The sequence below is a fragment of the Moschus berezovskii genome, chromosome 9 (assembly GCF_049115385.1).
Source record: "Moschus berezovskii isolate FMDL1 chromosome 9, NW_MosBer_1.0, whole genome shotgun sequence".
Lineage (NCBI taxonomy): Eukaryota > Metazoa > Chordata > Mammalia > Artiodactyla > Moschidae > Moschus > Moschus berezovskii.
Genome location: NC_142468.1, coordinates 90,020,242 through 90,038,150, shown reverse-complemented (window position 1 = coordinate 90,038,150; position 17,909 = coordinate 90,020,242). Strand labels below are relative to the sequence as shown.

The 17,909-nt window shown below is 45.7% G+C and overlaps 1 non-coding gene across 1 annotated transcript; it reads left to right on the top strand.

The window, feature by feature from the left end:
• The first annotated feature begins 9,665 nt into the window (after positions 1-9,665).
• On the top strand, positions 9,666-9,800 carry LOC129563631 (small nucleolar RNA SNORA70). The gene has a single exon (XR_008687374.1). It is a non-coding gene; the product is annotated as a small nucleolar RNA SNORA70 (small nucleolar RNA).
• The last annotated feature ends 8,109 nt before the right edge of the window (positions 9,801-17,909 follow it).

The following is a 17,909-nucleotide window of genomic DNA, read 5'->3' as shown; positions in this document are numbered from 1 at the left end:
GTGTGCCGTGGGACAGGCATTCTCACACACTGCAGGTGGGAGTGTGAATTGGCAAGCTCTTTCTGGAAAGCAATTTGGTAACCTGAATCAAAAGCCTGAAAAATATTTGCACCCTTTGTCCCAGTAATCCTACCTCCAGAAATCCATCTAAGGAAGTAATCAGAAATGCTGACAAGGAGAGATGTTTAAAGATGTTAGTCTCGCTGTTATTTTAATAGCAAAAATTGCAAATTATCTAATGGTTCAACAATCGGGGATAGGTTAAATAAGCTGTACTTAAATATAGTGAAATTTTGTGCAATCACTAAAAATATAATTTTAAAAGAAAAGTTGACATGAAAAACTTCATGAGGCAACATTATAAGTGAAAACAGCAGCATATAAAAAATATATACAGTGGTGCTAATTTTGTTATATATATATGGCTAACGCTTCTGGAACGTTAGCTATTATCTACATTCTGTCCCTCAATCTTCGCAACATTCCTCTACCATTAATACTGTTGTTCACATTTTGTAGAGAAAGAAACCAACTAGAAAGAAAGCCATCTGTGTTTCACTCTTCTATAGGGAAGAAGGGGGGTTACTGATGAATTTCTTCATACTCTTTTGTACTTTCTAACTCTTCAATAAAGAAGTATTACTTTCTATCAAAGGCTTCCGTGGTGGCTCAGAGGTTAAAGCGTCTGCCAGCAATGCTGGAGACCTGGGTTCGACCCCTGGGTCGGGAAGATTCCCTGGCGAAGGAAATGGCAACCCACTCCAGTATTCTTGCCTGGAGAATCCCATGGACAGAGGAGCCTGGTGGGCTACAGTCCATGGGGTTGCAAACAGAAATACTCAGCCATTCTTCTCCTTACTAGTTTATATATGTGAGTAATGAATAATTTGAGCAATACAGAGAAAACGAAAACCCTTTTCCCACTATTGCTATTCCAATCACCAGAGACAGAGACAGTCCACTGTGGATAGTAGGGCTGTTTTATCTTTGCTTTTAATTTATATTTGGCTTTGGTATTTATATTCGTTTTTCAACTTTGTCTGTGAAAGTGAAGTCGCTCAGTCGTGTCCGATTCTTTGCTGTCCCATGGACTGTAGTCTACCAGGCTTCTCTGTCAATGGAATTTTCCAGGCAGGTGTACTGGAGTGGGTTGCTATTTCCTTCTCCAGGGGATCTTCCCCACGCAGGGATCGAACCCAGGTCTCCAACTCAGGTCTCCTGCATTGCAGGCAGACGCTTTACCCTCTGAGCCACCAGGGATACAATTGAAAAAGCAAACGTGATCGTCTTACCAAGTCAGTACTTAAAATTTGACAATTTGAGCCCTTTCAGCCGCTGTCATTTGGTTTCTACGTTAGGGGCTGTCCAGGGCACCTTTCTGCTAGAGTGGCCCAGTTTAATTTTGTCAATTGACGAACCATTTCTAACCATGCCTGGCCGCCCCATGAGCTTTGGGTTTAAGACCTGGAGAACTGAGTTCTTGTCCTACTTCTGTCATCTACTAGCTGTACAACCAGAGGCTAACGGCTTTTTCTTTCCGGGAGCCAGTTTCCCCGTCCTTCAGATGGGGTAACAGCTCTTGCCTGCCCACGTGGAGGGGACATTGTGATGCTCCAAATGGCTGATGGCTGTGGCTGGTTAAGTGCTGCCCGCAAAGCAGTGCTCTTCAGGCTCCTCCCTTCTGCCTCTCCTCCCGATTTAACTTGTCTGGAGTAGAGAAGAGGGCCACAGGGCCGCAGAAAGGGAAGGGTCACGGTCCCCAGGTAAACGCTGGAGGTCCAGAGGCTCGAGACTGGCTTTTGGGCCCCCTCCAGCTCACTCGAGTCTTCCGACTGACATCGGCGGCGGAGGACTCTCTGGAGGCAGGAGCAAAAAAGAAATGCCTGGAGTGCAGCGGCGTGTAGCATGGAAAAGCACTTAAGGGCTGAAGACGCTGCCTGGCGTCCCCTTCCAAAGCGCATTTTCAAGCCTTTGCAGCAGCGAGAGGGCGCAGCGCCCACAGCCTTCTTCCGCGGAGCCGCCGCCCTCTAGCGGCCGCGTGCAATATTACAGCTGCTCTGTAGGCCCCGCCTTCCCCTACAGGGGCTGAGCTGCCACTCACATCCTTAAAGTAAGGGGCCCTTAGAGAGCTCCCAAAGAGGACTGAAACCTGGCAGAAGGGGAAGCGAGGTCTGGGTGAACCAGGACTGGAACCTGGGACTCCAGATGCCCCACCCAGTAGATGCTTACAACAACTTCTCGACATCTTTTAAGCAAAAGGCACCAGGCAATGACGGAGATTTTCTTCAGGCTGTTGCAGTAGGGAAAAGGTTCATTCATGAGAATCATCTCACAGAAAAGGAAGGGGCCCGAGGTAAACCAGAGACTCATCAGCCTGTCGCGTAGGAATAGCAAGAGGTGCAGATGGGTTGTTTTCTCGGAACGCGTGAGAGCAAAGTAGCCCTGTTTCCACAGAACTTAAAGAGGTGGGGAAATTTCTTCACCACAGTTGCCTTTCAGGAGCACAGGACTCAGATTAAGTTCAATGCTGTCATAATGGAGCAGGCTGCAGGAGGGCCACTTAAGAGGTGAGAGCAGTGAGGCCCAGGTCACGCATCTATGGGTTTCAGTGCCTGAGGCAAAATTCCAACCTGCAGATAATTAAGACAGCAAGGTGACCCCAACCTGAAGTTGAAAGCTCGCTCTAAGAGTAAAATCATCAAGTCAGTGTGCAGGGGAGGAGCCCAGCCTGCCCCAGAAATGGCCTGTGCTCAGTCACGGCTTTTGGTTTGATGGAGCGTATCAGCAATGTGCTGGGATCACCCAGGAAAAGTGTTGGGATTTACCGCAGGAAAGGCAGGATGGTGGCTGTGAAGATACTGTGAAGTCCCCTAGACAAGTTGGGGAAGGGCCAGTACAGGGGCAATTCTGGGATGCAGCCACTGGGCCACTCTGTTAGCCAGTCTATCTCCGCGGCCCCCGCTCTGTCTCTCTTCCGACCCAGCCCTCTTTTCTCCCTCACAATCTCTACTCCCCATAACTTCAGCTGGCACTTGGCCACTTGCAGTTACCCCACCCCCTGAGTCTACCCAACCTCCAGCTATAGAGCCCACCAGGAACTGCAGCTTCCTCTGGGTCTTTTAAGACCCCTCCCCAGAGCTAGCCTATGTTTTCAAGCCAGGCCCCAAGTCACTGACGACCCTGCCATGCCTCTGGCAGGCAGCCCACCCAGGTCCCTCGGTTGTTCAGGGTGGTGTGGATGAATTAAATGACCAGCTTCTTGTAGGGGCTGGGATAGGACAGCCACCCTTAGAAGCACTGGGAGCAGCTGCATCCAGGTTACCCGGGGCTGCAGTCTGGGAAGCCAGGCTGGAAGTATCATCTCCAGGCACTTGAGCTCACATATGGGTCCTGCACTTTGCCTACAGGAGGGTGCTGACTGAAGAGGGTGGTCTGACTGACGGGAGAGAAAAGGACTCCAGTGTAACAAGCCTGGGCTGTGGTCCCAGCAGTACTCCTGGGCTGACCCAACTGCCCAGTCTCCTTGACGGACATCTTGGCATGAGGGCTCATGCCCTAGGAGAGTAGTTTGTCAAACCTGGCTCTTTGCTGCCTGTTTTGGCTTGGTTTGAGAGCTAAGAATGGCACTTACATTCTTGAAGGAAAATCATCAAAAGAATAATAATACAGCAAGACACAGGGTCATTATATAAAATTCAAATTTCAGTGTCCATAAATAAAACTTTTTTGGAACCTGACTATGCTCATTCATTTATGCATTGTCTCCGGCTGTTGGGGCTGCAGATGTGAGTAACTGTGACAGAGCCTGAGATGGTTACTATTTAGCATCAACAGAAACTGTTTGCCGACTCCTGCGCAATCCTAGCCTGATGCCACTAGCTGCAAAAATCACCGCTGGCACAGGGGCCTGCTCAAGAGGCTTCCAGGAGTCAATCCAGGTGCTTTTTCTCTAGAAGGAGCCAGCAGCAGTAATGACTTGAAAGGCTGATCCAAGGAGCAATTGAATTTCTCCCAGTAAATGAATCGTTGGCTTCCTGATCTATAGGTCAGCCTCGCTGGGTCAGCTAGAATAACCCTATCCTCAGTCTGACTTGGAGACTATCAGGCAAGGATCTTTCATTATAGGTGACAGAAACCCAATGTGGACCATCTAAAAGAAATGAGACCGGGATTAAGATGACCTGTCATGTGGCATGGAATCCCACGCTGGCTGGATGGCTGGACTATAGGGATGTGTAGGGCCTCGCTCAGACCTGGTTCAGCCTGGTCCCACTCTCCAGATGCCCTCTGCACACAACCACCTCAACCTGTTTCAGGCTGCATCTTACACCATTAGCCCTCAAGGAGGGGTGAGCTGACCCAAGTCCAAACATCCTGAAGCAAAAGGGGCTCTGACTGACATATTCAGATGCCCACCTTTCCACTGGACAAAATGGCTTTCTATAACCAGGGAGGGGTGCTGGAGGTACGGAACAGCAGTACTAGAATGTGTATCTTTTTTAATATTTATTTTTTATTTACTTGGTTGCACTGGGTCTTAGCTGCAGCACTTGGGATCATCTGTCTTCATTGCAGCACGTGGGATCTTTAGTTGTGGTGTGCAAACTCTTAGTTGCGGCATCTGGGATCTAGTTCCCTGACTAGGGATCAAACCCAGGCTCCCTGCATTGGGAATGTGGAGTCTTAGCCACTGGACCACCAGGGAAGTCCCTAGAATGGGTGTCTTTCCTGTGCTTCTCTGGTATGTCTCTGTTACCTCTCTGCCCTGGCTATTCTGTTTCATGAATGCCCTTACCACCCCCTTGGCAGGCAGGCTCTGCCCTCCTCCAGACGCGGGTTGGCTGTCACCTCCTCCTGGAAGCCCCTACCCCTGCCCTTGGGGTTCCCTTCCTTTGTGCTCCCATGCACGCTCCCTTCCTGCTTCCTTTCCGCCCCCCACCCCCCAGCTCATCTGAGCTCAGGAGTTACTGGAAGTCTCAGCCATGTCTCATCCTCAGGCCCTGGGATCCAGAGGAGGTTCAGGAAGTGTTTCCCAGGTAACTGACTGGACAGCTTGGCCTCAGCAGTGGGGGTGACTTTTCGAAAGGGGATCCCAGGGTTGCCTTTCCAGTTGTTTCTCTCAGGTGCAGGGTAGCAAGTTCAGCTCCTGAGTTTTAATTCCTGCTTCACCACATGCTAGTCAGGCAAGTTACCTAGGCTTCTGTTTCCTCACTCCCTCAGCTCCTCATTTGTGAGATGGAGATACTCAGAGCACCTATCAGCATCAGCACTGTTGGTTAAATTAGACACTGCTGTTGGAGGCTAAACTAGATACTGCTTAGCACAATTCCTGGAACAGTATACATACTCATTATTATATTATTGTTTTTATCATATGCCCTTCTCACTCCCCAGTAGAACTCAATGCTGACTCCAATAGCTGTGCAGAGAACAGGATACCCTTTCTTCCAGCCCCTGATGATCCAGAAACAATCATTACTCCATCAATAAAACACAGGATCAGTCTGGAGCCTCACTGGACTTCTGTAACAAAGGTAATCATATGTAAAATTTTGTGGAAAATATAATAAAGAAAAATACCAAGCAATCTAATATACTTTGGCATATCTTTTCCAGTCTTCTGTTCTTATGAACATTAAATGCAGTTTTAATCATATTGTATATTTGCATTCTACTGTCCATCACAGCATCATATCCGACAACATCAATAACAGAAAAACAACCCAGTCCAAAAATGCGCAGAGGACCTAAACAGACATTTCTCCAAAGAAAACATACAGATGGCCAATAGGCACATGAAAAGAGGCTCAACACTGCTAAGTATTAGAGAAATGCAAATCAAAACTACAATGAGGTACCACTTCACACTGGCCAGAATAGCCATAGTTAAAAAGTCTACAAATAACAAATGCTGGAGAGGATGTGGAGAAATGGAACTCTCCTACACTGTTGGTTGGAATACAAACTGGTGCAGCCACTACAGAAAATAGTACAGAGGATGCTCAGAAAACTAAAACTAGAGCTGCCATCAGTTCAGTTCAGTTCAGATCAGTCGCTCAGTCATGTCCGACTCTCCGCGACCCCATGAATCACAGCACGCCAGGCCTCCCTGTCCATCACCAACTCCCGGAGTTCACTCAAACTCATGTCCACAGAGTCGGTGATGCCATCCAGCCATCTCATTCTCTGTCATCCCCTTCTCCTCCCGCCCCCAACCTTTCCCAGCATCAGTCTTTTCCAGTGAGTCAACTCGTCGCATGAGGTGGCCAAAGTATTGCAGCTTCAGCTTTAGCATCAGTCCTTCCAATGAACACCCAGGATTGATCTCCTTTAGAATGGACTGGTTGGATCTCTTTGCAGTATAAGGGACTCTCAAGAGTCTTCTCCAACACCACAGTTCAAAAGCATCGATTCTTCGGGGATCAGCTTTCTTCACAGTCCAACTCTCACATCCATACATGACCACGGGAAAAACCATTGCCTTGACTAGACGGACCTTGGTTGGCAAAGTAATGTCTCTGCTTTTTGATATACTATCAAGGTTGGTCATAACTTTCCTTCCAAGGAGCAAGCGTCTTTTAATTTCATGGCTGCAATCAGCATCCGCAGTGATTTTGGAGCCCAAAAAAATAAAGTCTGACACTGTTTCCACTGTTTCCCCATCTATTTCCCATGAAGTGATGGGACCAGATGCCATGATCTTTGTTTTCTGAATGTTGAGCTTCAAGCCAACCTTTTCACTCTCCTCTTTCACTTTCATCAAGAGGCTTTTGAGTTCCTCTTCACTTTCTGCCATAAGGGTAGTGTCATCTGCATATCTGAGGTTATTGATATTTCTCCCGGCAATCTTGATTCCAGCTTGTGCTTCTTCCAGCCCCGCGTTCTTCATGATGTACTCCATATGACCTAGCAATCCCACTGTTGTGTGTAAACCCAGACAAAACTATACAGAGAAGATACATCCACCCCAAGCAGCACTAGTCACAATAGCCAAGACATGGAAACAATCTAAATGACTGTTGACAGAGAAATGCATGAAGACTGTGGTACTCACATACAGTGGAATATGACTCAGCCATAAAAAGAATGAAATAATGCCATTTGCAGCAACATGAATGGACCTAGAAGTTACTATTTTAAGCAAGGTGAGAAAGATATAGTAGCATCATATCATGTCTGCTAAGTTGTTATAGATAATGCTGAACACACCATTTCCCAACTTTTCAAGAAAGGTAATTATTTTTAAGTTACAACCATGACTCATACAGAAACAACTGAGCACATATACAGGTATTCTTTAACTCATCATTAACCAGGGGCTCAGGAAGATACTATAACCAGTTCAAAGGTGAAAGTACAGAGCAAGCAGATTTAGAGAAATACTGAGATGAGTATGTAAATGGAATAAAAACTGGCTTCCTAAAAACAAAAGCAAAAAATGGCTTCCTGCACAGTGGGGAAGGGAAGGCAACTGGATGACCACTGAACTGAATTTTCGCAGGTCCCTTAACATGCCTGCTGCTGGCTGGACTCATCCATTCTACTGTCAAAGGTTGTGACCCAAGAAAAGCCCACACAGTTGGATTGCCATTGAAGGATGAAGGTATCGTACAATCTAAGATAGGAATATACCAGATGCAGCTGGCCAGGCTGCTCATGAGGAGACATGCACGGATCACTTAAAAGTGGAGTAGAAAGGGAATCCTTGCTATCAAGCGAGTTAAAAACCAATTTGGCTGGTACAATGGATTTTATAGTAACACACACACAATAATATACGCTACAATGTAGACAGTAATATCTATGGGAATATATGCCAGACAAATGTTTCTCTGGAAGGTAGAGCTGGGAAGGATTTTCATTATTTTGGGGAGTTTTTAGGGCGGGAGCATTGCACTGTTTGAATTATTTACAATGAACCTGTATTACTTTCATAATTTTTTTTGTTTACTTTACAATATTGTATTGGTCTGTCATACATTGACATGAATCTGCCCCGGGTGTACATGTGTTCCCCATCTTGAACCCGCTCCCACCTCCCTCCCCATCCCATCTCTCTGGGTCATCCCAGTGCCCAGCCCCAAGCATCCTGTATCATGCATCGAACCTGGACTGGGGATTCGTTTCACATTTGATAATATACGTGTTTCAATGCCATTCTCCCAAATCATCCCACCCTCCCCCTCTCCCACAGAGTCCAAAAGACTGTTCTATACATCTGTGTCTCTTTCGCTGTCTCGTACACAGGGTTATCGTTACCATCTCTCAACCTAGAGGTCCATCTGCAGACGAATGGATAAGAAAGCTGTGGTACATATACACAATGGCAATTAAAAAGAATACATTTGGACAAGTTCTAATGAGGTGGATGACACCGGAGCCTATTATACAGAGTGAAGTAAGCCAGAAAGAAAAATACCAATACAGTATACTAACGCATATATACTTTCATAATTTTTAAAATAAGGAAGATGGCAGTTTCCATGTTCCATATTAAGACTATGGATGCTTTCAGATATTCATTCATGCAATCTTCCTGAAAGAATTACTCAAACTATTTAACTACATACAGATTCCAACCCACTGACACATAAATCAAAATCAGGAATTTAAGGAAATGCATGGACTAATCATATTTTTCAAATACAATCACACGAACATATACATGTAGGTAATGTGTGTATATATGCATATGTTCTGTGTGTATTTATGTGAGCTTCCCACTTGTTCATCTTATACGGTGATGTTGACACACTGCCATTCGCTCTGGGTGCATCTTTGTAACGGCCCCAACCACTGGGATGCAGCAGAAGTGACACTGAATGATTTCTGAGGTTAGGTCATCAAACAGTATGCCTCCACCTGACTCTCTTTTGGGGGCGAGGTGGCAGGGGGAAGCCTGCCCTTGCAACTCAGCCTCTACATTTTGAGGAAGTGCAGGCTACACAAGAGCTATGTGTGGCATTCTGGCTAACAGCCCCAGCCAGGCCCACAGCACCAAACACGAGTGAACAAACCTTCAGGTGATTAAGGCCAAGCTAGAGACTCAAGCTTTTAAGTCTTCCAGCTGAGGCCTCCAACATCCGTGGAGAGACCAGGCATCCCTGTCATACCTTGTCTAACTTCCTGATGAAGGAAACTCCACTCAATGTTATATGGCAGCCTGGAGGGGAGGGGAATTTGGGGAAGAATGGATACAAATATATGTATGGCTGGATCACTCTAATCACAATATTGTTTAATTGACTATACTCCAATATCCAATAAAGTTTTTTAAAAATTAGTAAATAAATACCTGATGCACAGAAAATACAAGAGATAATAAATGATTATTGCTCTAAGCCACTAAGGTTTTGGGGGTAACACGTACAGCCATAGTGACGGAACACTCAATATACACGGTCACCACTTAAACACAGAGAATTCAATAAAAATAATTGTCACAAACATGGTTAAAACTTGAATGACAAATTCCAGTTTTTGAATAAAGAAGACTTACATAGTTTTGAAAAAGATAAGATAACTAAACCTTTAATGGAAAAGTGTGGAAGTAGGGAACTGGAAAACTTCTTACCTCATATTTCAAGAGAGACAAAAATTGTAGATTTTTCTTGAATGTGAGAGTTGAAGAAACATGGGTCCCATAAAATGTTTTACCATCTTGTTTGCAGCCAATTAAGTCAACTGTGTTCTTTTCCCCATGGAGGCCTGGTGTGCAATGGCTGCAAACAGCAGCCTCTTCTGGAGTGTATGCAGCCTGTTGCCTGTAGGCATTACCTTAAGGAACCCTGGAGACAGCCCTTTCCAGTGGACATTCATGACTGGCATGCTGTCCCCAATCTAGGCTCCAGGCTTGCATCCGAGGTGCCTTTGGAAAGCCCAAGGGCACAGTGGTCAGCGTCCACATTGGCCAAGTCACAACGTCCATCCACACCATGCTGCAGAACAAGGAGCATGTGATTGAGGCACTCTGCGGGGCCAACTTCAGGTTACCTGGCCACTAGAAGGTCCACATCTTCAAGAAGTGGGGATTTACTAAGTTTAATGTGGATGAACTTGAAAACATTGTGGCAGAAAAGCAGCTCACCCAGGATGGCTGTGGGGCCAAATATGTCCCTAATCGTGGCCCCCTGTACAAATGGTGGGCCCTGCAACCATGAGAGCCTTGTCTCTTCCTTACTCACACCCAGCAATAAATCCTACCTTCCTGTCCAAAAAAATATCTTGAAGGTGTCAGCAGAATTAAAACAATAAGCTGTATACTTTCCAAATCACAGAAGATAAAAATAAATAAATCATACCTATCACAGAAGGCAAGAAAAAAGAGAAAGCTTAGATCAAAACATGAAAATAAAGCCCAAACATGAAAATGAAAACAAATGCCAGAATAAATATAAAGGCATTATCCTCCTCTACTAAAAGCCAAAGAGCCTGCAATTGAATTAATACAATTTCATTACTACTATGCATCCATATTGGGCTTCCCTGGTGGCTCAGAGGTTAACGTGTCTGCCTCCACTGCGGGAGACCTGGGTTCGATCCCTGGGTCGGGAAGATCCCCTGGAGAAGGAAATGGTAACCCACTCCAGTATTCTTGCCAGGAGAATCCCATGGATGGAGAAGCCTGGTAGGCTACAGTCCACAGGGTCTCAAAGAGTCGGACACGACTGAGTGACTGAACAGAACAGAACAGATGCATTCATATTACTGTATATGAGATACAGGAAATAAAGATATTTTATAATACGTATTATATATATAATACAGCTAAGTAAAGATACTGTATGTAAGATATAGCTAAACAAAGCCAAAGAATGTTCAAACTACCACACAATTGCATTCATCTCACACGCTAGCAAAGTAATGCTCAAAATTCTCCAAGACAGGCTTCAACAGTACATGAACCGAGAACTTCCAGATGTTCAAGCTGGATTTAGAAAAGGCCGAGGAACTGGAGATCAAATTGCCAACATCCGTTGGATCATCGGAAAAGCAAGAGAGTTCCATAAAAACATCTATTTCTGCTTTATCAGCTACGCCAAAGCCTTTGACTGTGTGGATCGCAACAAATGTGGAAAATTCTGAAAGAGACAGAAATACCAGACCACCCGACCTGCCTCCTGAGAAATCTGTATGCAGGTCAAGAAGCAACAGTTAGAACCATACATGGAACAACAGACTGGTTCCAAATTGGGAAAGGAGTACGTCAAGGCTGAATATTGTCACTGTGCTTATTTAACTTATATGCAGAGTACATCATGCAAAATGCCGGGGTGGATGAAGCACAGACTGGAATCAAGATTGCCGGGAGAAATATCAATAACCTCAGATATGCAGATGACACCACGCTTATGGCAAAAAGTGAAGAAGAACTAAAGAGCCTCTTGATGAAAGTGAAAGAGGAGAGTGAAAAAGTTGGCTTAAAACTCAACATTCAGAAAATGAAGATCATGGCATCAGGTCCCATCACTTCACAGCAAATAGATGGGGAAACAATGGAAACAGTGAGAGACTTTCCTTTCTTGGGCTCCAAAATCACTGTGGATGCTGATCGCAGCCATGAAATTAAAAGGCGCTTGCTCCTTAGAAGAAAAGTTATGACCAACCTAGACACACATTAAAAAGCAGAGACATTACGTTGCCAGCAAAGGTCCGTCTAGTCAAGGCTATGGTTTTTCCAGTAGTCGTGTATGGATGTGAGAGTTGGACCATAAAGAAAGCTGAGTGAAAAAGAATTGATGCTTTTGAACTGTGGTGTTGGAGAAGACTCCTGAGAGTCCCTTAGACTGCAAAATCAAACCAGTCCATCCTAAAGGAAATCAGCCCTGAATATTCATTGGAAGGAGTGATGCTGAAGCTGAAACTCCAATACTTTGGCCACCTCATGCAAAGAACTGACTCACTGGAAAAGACCCTGATGCTGGGAAAGACTGAAGGTGGGAGGAGAAGGGGACACCAGAGGATGAGATGGTTGGATGGCATCACTGACTCGATGAACATGAGTTTGAGCAAGCTCCGGGAGCTGGGATGGACAGGGAGGCCTGGCGTGCTGCAGTCCATGGGTCGCAAAGAGTCAGACACGACTGAGCGATGGAACTGAACTGAACTAAAATAAAGACACACCCTTTCCTCCTGTGCTGCTGTACTTAGGTGAACATGCCCTCCAGACAGACCCCTTGCCAGTACCGCTCAACTCCCTGCTCTGAGGTTTCCAGATGGACATGAGCTAACAAGAGGGCCCAGGGTGGACAGAAGTGACCACCTCAGGAAGCTATACCTTCACGAGAGAAGGAGTTACCCAGTTTTCTGGCTGAGCAACCCCAGAGAGGGAGTGAGGGTCAAACATTCCCCTGCGTGCTTCCTGTCTGAAGGTGCAAGGCCAGTTTAGAGGGCAAAGCATGGATGGGGACTCCCCTGGTAGTGCAGTGAATAAGAATCCACCTTCCAATGCAGGGGATGCAGGTTCAATTCCTGGTCCAGGAAGATTCCACATGTCTCAGAGCAACTAAGCCCCTGCAAAGCAACCACTGAGCCTGTGTGCCTAGAGCCTGAACCTCTGCAACAAGAGAAGCCATGGCAATGAGAAGCCCATGCACCACAGCCAAGAATAGCCCCCTCTCGCTGCAACTAGAGAAAGCCTGCATACAGCAACGCAGACCCAGAACAGCCAAGCAATAAAAAATTAAAAAACAATCATGCACTGGCCACCAACTGTGCCATCTTGCCCAGCCCCACAAGCACATCATTAGGGAAAATTCCTCCCAGGCTCCTGCCAATCATTTGCCACCTTTTCTGAAAGGTTCTGAGTTTTTGTCTTTTCCTATGCCTTCAGTTCCGTTCAGTTCAGTTGCTCAGTCGTGTCTGACTCTTTGCGACCCCATCAATCATAGCACGCCAGGCCTCCCTGTCCATCACCAACTCCCGGAGTTCACTCAAACTCATGTCCACCGAGTCAGTGATGCCATCCAGCCATCTCATTCTCTGTCGTCCCCTTCTTCTCCTGCCCCCAATACCTCCCAGCATCAGAGTCTTTTCCAGTGAGTCAACTCGCCGCATGAGGTGGCCAAAGTATTGGAGTTTCAGCCTCAGCATCAGTCCTTCCAATGAACACCCAGGACTGATCTCCTTTAGAATGGAGTGGTTGGATCTCCTTGCAGTCCAAGGGTCTCTCAAGAGTCCTCTCCAACACCACAGTTTAAAAGCATCAATTCTTCGGCGCTCAGCTTTCTTTATAGTCCAACTCTCACATCCATACATGACCACTGGAAAAACCATTGCCTTGACTAGACGGACCTTGGTTGGCAAAGTAATGTCTCTGCTTTTTAATATGCTATCGAGGTTGGTCATAACTTTCCTTCCAAGGAGTAAGCGTCTTTTAATTTCATGGCTGCAATCAGCATCCGCAGTGATTTTGGAGCCCCCAAAAATAATATAAAGTCTGACACTGTTTCCACTGTTTTTCCATCTATTTCCCATGAAGTGATGGGACCAGATGCCATGATCTTCGTTTTCTGAATGTTGAGCTTCAAACCAACCTTTTCACTCTCCTCTTTCACTTTCATCAAGAGGCTTTTGAGTTCCTCTTCACTTTCTGCCATAAGGGTGGTGTCATCTGCATATCTGAGGTTATTGATATTTCTCCCGGCAATCTTGATTCCAGCTTGTGCTTCTTCCAGCCCAGAGTTCCTCATGATGTACTCTGCATAGAAGTTAAATAAGCAGGGTGACAATATACAGCCTTGACATACTCCTTTTCCTATTTGGAACCAGTCTGTTGTTCCATGTACAGTTCTGACTGTTGCTTCCTGACCTGCATACAGGTTTCTCAAGGGGCAGGTCAGGTGGTCTGGCATTCTCATCTCTTGAAGAATTTTCCACAGTTTGTTGTGATCCACACAGTCAAAGGCTTTGGCATAGTCAATGAAGCAGAAATAGATGTTTTTCTGGAACTCTCTTGCTTTCTCCATGATTCAGCGGATGTTGGCAATTTGATCTCTGGTGCCTCTGCCTTTCCTAAAACCAGTTTGAACATCTGGAAGTTCACGGTTCACGTATTGCTGAAGCCTGGCTTGGAGAATTTTGAGCATGACTTTACTAGTGTGTGAGATGAGTGCAACTGTGCAGTAGTTTGAGCATTCTTTGGCATTGCCTTTCTTTGGGATTGGAATGAAGACTGACCTTTTCCAGTCCTGTGGTCACTGCTGAGTTTTTCAAATTTGCTGGCATATTGAGTGCAGCACTTTCACAGCATCATCTTTCAGGATTTAAAATAGCTCAACTGGAATTCCATCACCTCCACTGGCTTTGTTCATAGTGATGCTTTCTAAGGCCCACTGGACTTCACATTCCAAGATGTCTGGTTCTAGGTCAGTGATCACGCCATCGTGATTATCTTGGTCGTGAAGATCTGTTTTGTACAGTTCTTCTGTGTATTCTTGCCACCTATTTTTAATATCTTCTGCTTCCATTAGGTCTATACCATTTCTGTCCTTTATCTAGCCCATCTTTGCATGACATGTTCCCTTGGTATCTCTAATTTTCTTGAAGAGATCTCTAGTCTTTCCTATTCTGTTGTTTTCCTCTATTTCTTTGCATTGATCGCTGAGGAAGGCTTTCTTATCTCTCCTTGCTATTCTTTGGAACTCTGCATTCAGATGCTTATATCTTTCCTTTTCTCCTTTGCTTTTCGCTTCTCTTCTTCTCACAGCTGTCTGTAAGGCCTCCTCAGACAGCCATTTTGCTTTTTTGCATTTCTTTTCCATGGGGATGGTCTTGGTCCCTGTCTCCTGTACAGTGTCACGAACCTCCGTCCAGAGTTCATCAGGCACTCTATCAGATCCTTTTGGCTAAGATTAAGTGTCGTATCCTATGCCTTAATTAGCTTTTAAATTGGGAAGTTGGGAGATGGTATATCTAGGAAGGGCTTCCCCGGTAGCTCAGACGGTTAAGTATTCAAGAAGGTTGTTGAATGTCATCTTTAGCCTAAGATCTTATGACCTCTTATTTCAACAGGAGCCCCTTTTAAAAAACTGTCTGTTGAAGCTCAGGTGTTGTGCCATGCACCCAGAGCACAGTAATGAACAAAGCCTGGCCCCAGCCCTGGGGAGGTGCTTGCGGCCTGAGGAGGGGACAGGGAGGCAAGCGAGCACATGGCTAACACTAACACAAACACTAACACAGGGCAGAAGGAAGTAAGTGCTAAACATAGTTGCCACGCAGCCAGGACAGGGAGGAGGGAGCAATTAATGCCGGTGGAGGAATGAGAGAAGCCTTTATGGGGAGTCCACAAGGCCTCTCTTTGAGCCCACAGTAGTAACTATAGAAAGAGGAAAATAGCCACACACCCCAAGTGTGGTCAGTATTCAGAGCCTGGTCACCCTGGGGCAGCTGAGCCCCTTGGGGGGAAGGTCCACCCACCCTCCACCTCCCGCCTCCAGCTGGGACACACAGAAGGGGTTTGGGGAGGGGGCAGATGAAATGGATCACATTGGGTTCAGGGGAAAGCGGAGACCCAGGATGAGGTATCATCGTACAGGAGACCCCAGCCCCGAGAATTCGAGGTTTCTGACGTTACCTAAGATGAAATGTTGCTAACAGTCAGGAGGGTGAGTTTTGGGTCTTTTCTCAGTCATTGGTTGGAGAGGAGGCTGGGATGAGATAGGAGGCTGGTTGAGTCCAGCCCCAGGAAACATGGGTGAGAGTCTCAGCTAAAGAAGGGAGAAGCAGAGCCCAGCATTTATGGATGGCTTCAGGGGCAGGCACTGAGAGCATTGTCTTACCTCGTCTTTGTTATTCTGCAAATACTTACTGAGCACCTATTCCGTGCCACACACTGTTTTAGGCAATGGGGATACAGTGATAAACAAGACAAAAACAAGACAAAAATACTCTTGGTGAACAAAGAAACAAATATTTGACATAATTTCAGTGATATATACCTATCACCAGTATTAGGTACTATGACGAAAAATAAAGGGGAAAAGAATAAATGGAAGTGCCACTGTCAAGAAGTGGTCGGGGAAGGCCTCCTGGAAGAGGTGACATCTGAGCAGAGACCCGACTTAGCAAGAGAAGAGCCTTACTGAATTTTAGTGAGGCTTCCACAGCCTAAAGATGAAGAAACAAACCTCAGATGCCTTCCCTGGCGGTCCAGTGGTTAACACTCCACGCTTCCCATGCAGGGGTGCGGACTCGATTCCTGGTCAGGGAACTAAGATTCCCACATGTCAGTGCTGGGAGGCCAAAAAAGAAACAAACCTCAGAGAAGTGTAGTGGCTTTCCCTAGGTTACAAAGCTCCTAAGATGAGATGGCTGGATGGCATCACCGACTAGATGGACATGAGTTTGAGTAACTCTGGGAGTTGGTGATGGACAGGGAGGCCTGGCGTCCTGTGATTCATGGGGTCGCAAAGAGTCGGACCCGACTGAGCGACTGAACTGAACTGAAGACTCCTCTCGGGAAGGGTGTGAGACTCTAGGCTCTGGTGATGAATTCAGAAGCAGCACCTGACCCTCAGACTCTCTATTCCCAGACGGCTGTGGTGACAGATCCTTGGGCAAACTCACTTGGTAAGAAGTCAGCCCGTGGGTTCTTCTTGCCCTGTTTCCCCACTCCTCCTTCCTCCTTCCCTACCTCCTTCTCCTTCGTGCTTTTACAACATTTTATTATAAATAAACACTGGGAAGTTTATTATAAACAAAGTTTCAATTCAATGAATAATTTTAGAAAGAACACTTTAACCGGTACCCAAGAGAACAAAATATTTAGCCACCATCCCAGAAGACTTCACGTGTTCCTTTCTTATCATTTACAGTAATCCCTTCCTTGTCTTATCATTTTGTACAATCTATATTTGCATTCCTAAACAATACAGTTTTGCCTAATTTTGAACTCCACTGAAATGGTATTAATATAATTTTGTATATATTCTGTTTTACTTCTGTCACTCAATATCATGTTCACAAGATTCACCCATGTTGCCAAGTATATTTGTTTATTAGGGCTTCCATAACAAAGAACTGCAGGCTGGCTGGCTGGCTTAAACAAAAGAAAATTTATTTTCTCCTAGTTCAAGAGGCTGAAAGTCTGATGACACTACCCTTATGGCAGAAAGTGAAAAGGAACTCAAAAGCCTCTTGATGAAAGTGAAAGAGGAGAGTGAAAAGGTTGGCTTGAAGCTCAACATTCAGAAAACAAAGATCATGGCATCTGGTCCCATCACTTCATGGGAAATAGATGGAAAAACAGTGGAAACAGTGTCAGACTTTATTTTTGGGGGCTCCAAAATCACTGCAGATGCTGATTGCAGCCATGAAATTAAAAGACGCTTGCTCCTTGGAAGGAAAGTCATGACCAACCTAGATAGTATATTAAAAAGCAGAGACATTACTTTGCCAACCAAGGTCCGTCTAGTCAAGGCTATGGTTTTTCCCGTGGTCATGTATGGATGTGAGAGTTGGACTGTGAAGAAAGCTGATAGCCGAAGAATCGATGCTTTTGAACTGTGGTGTTGGAGAAGACTCTTGAGAGTCCCTTATACTGCACCGAGATCCAACCAGTCCATTCTAAAGGAGATCAATCCTGTATGTTCATTGGAGGGACTGATGCTGAAGCTGAAACTGCAATACTTTGGCCACCTCATGCGGCGAGTTGACTCACTGGAAAAGACTCTGATGCTGGGAAAGTTTGGGGGCGGGAGGAGAAGGGGAAGACCAAGAATGAGATGGCTGGATGGCATCACCGACTCTGTGGACATGAGTTTGAGTGAACTCCGGGAGTTGGTGTTGGACAGGGAGGCCTGGTGTGCTGTGATTCATGGGGTTGCGGAGAGTCGGACATGACTGAGCGACTGAACTGAACTGAACTGAACTGATATTTGCATTCCTAAACAATACAGTTTTGCCTAATT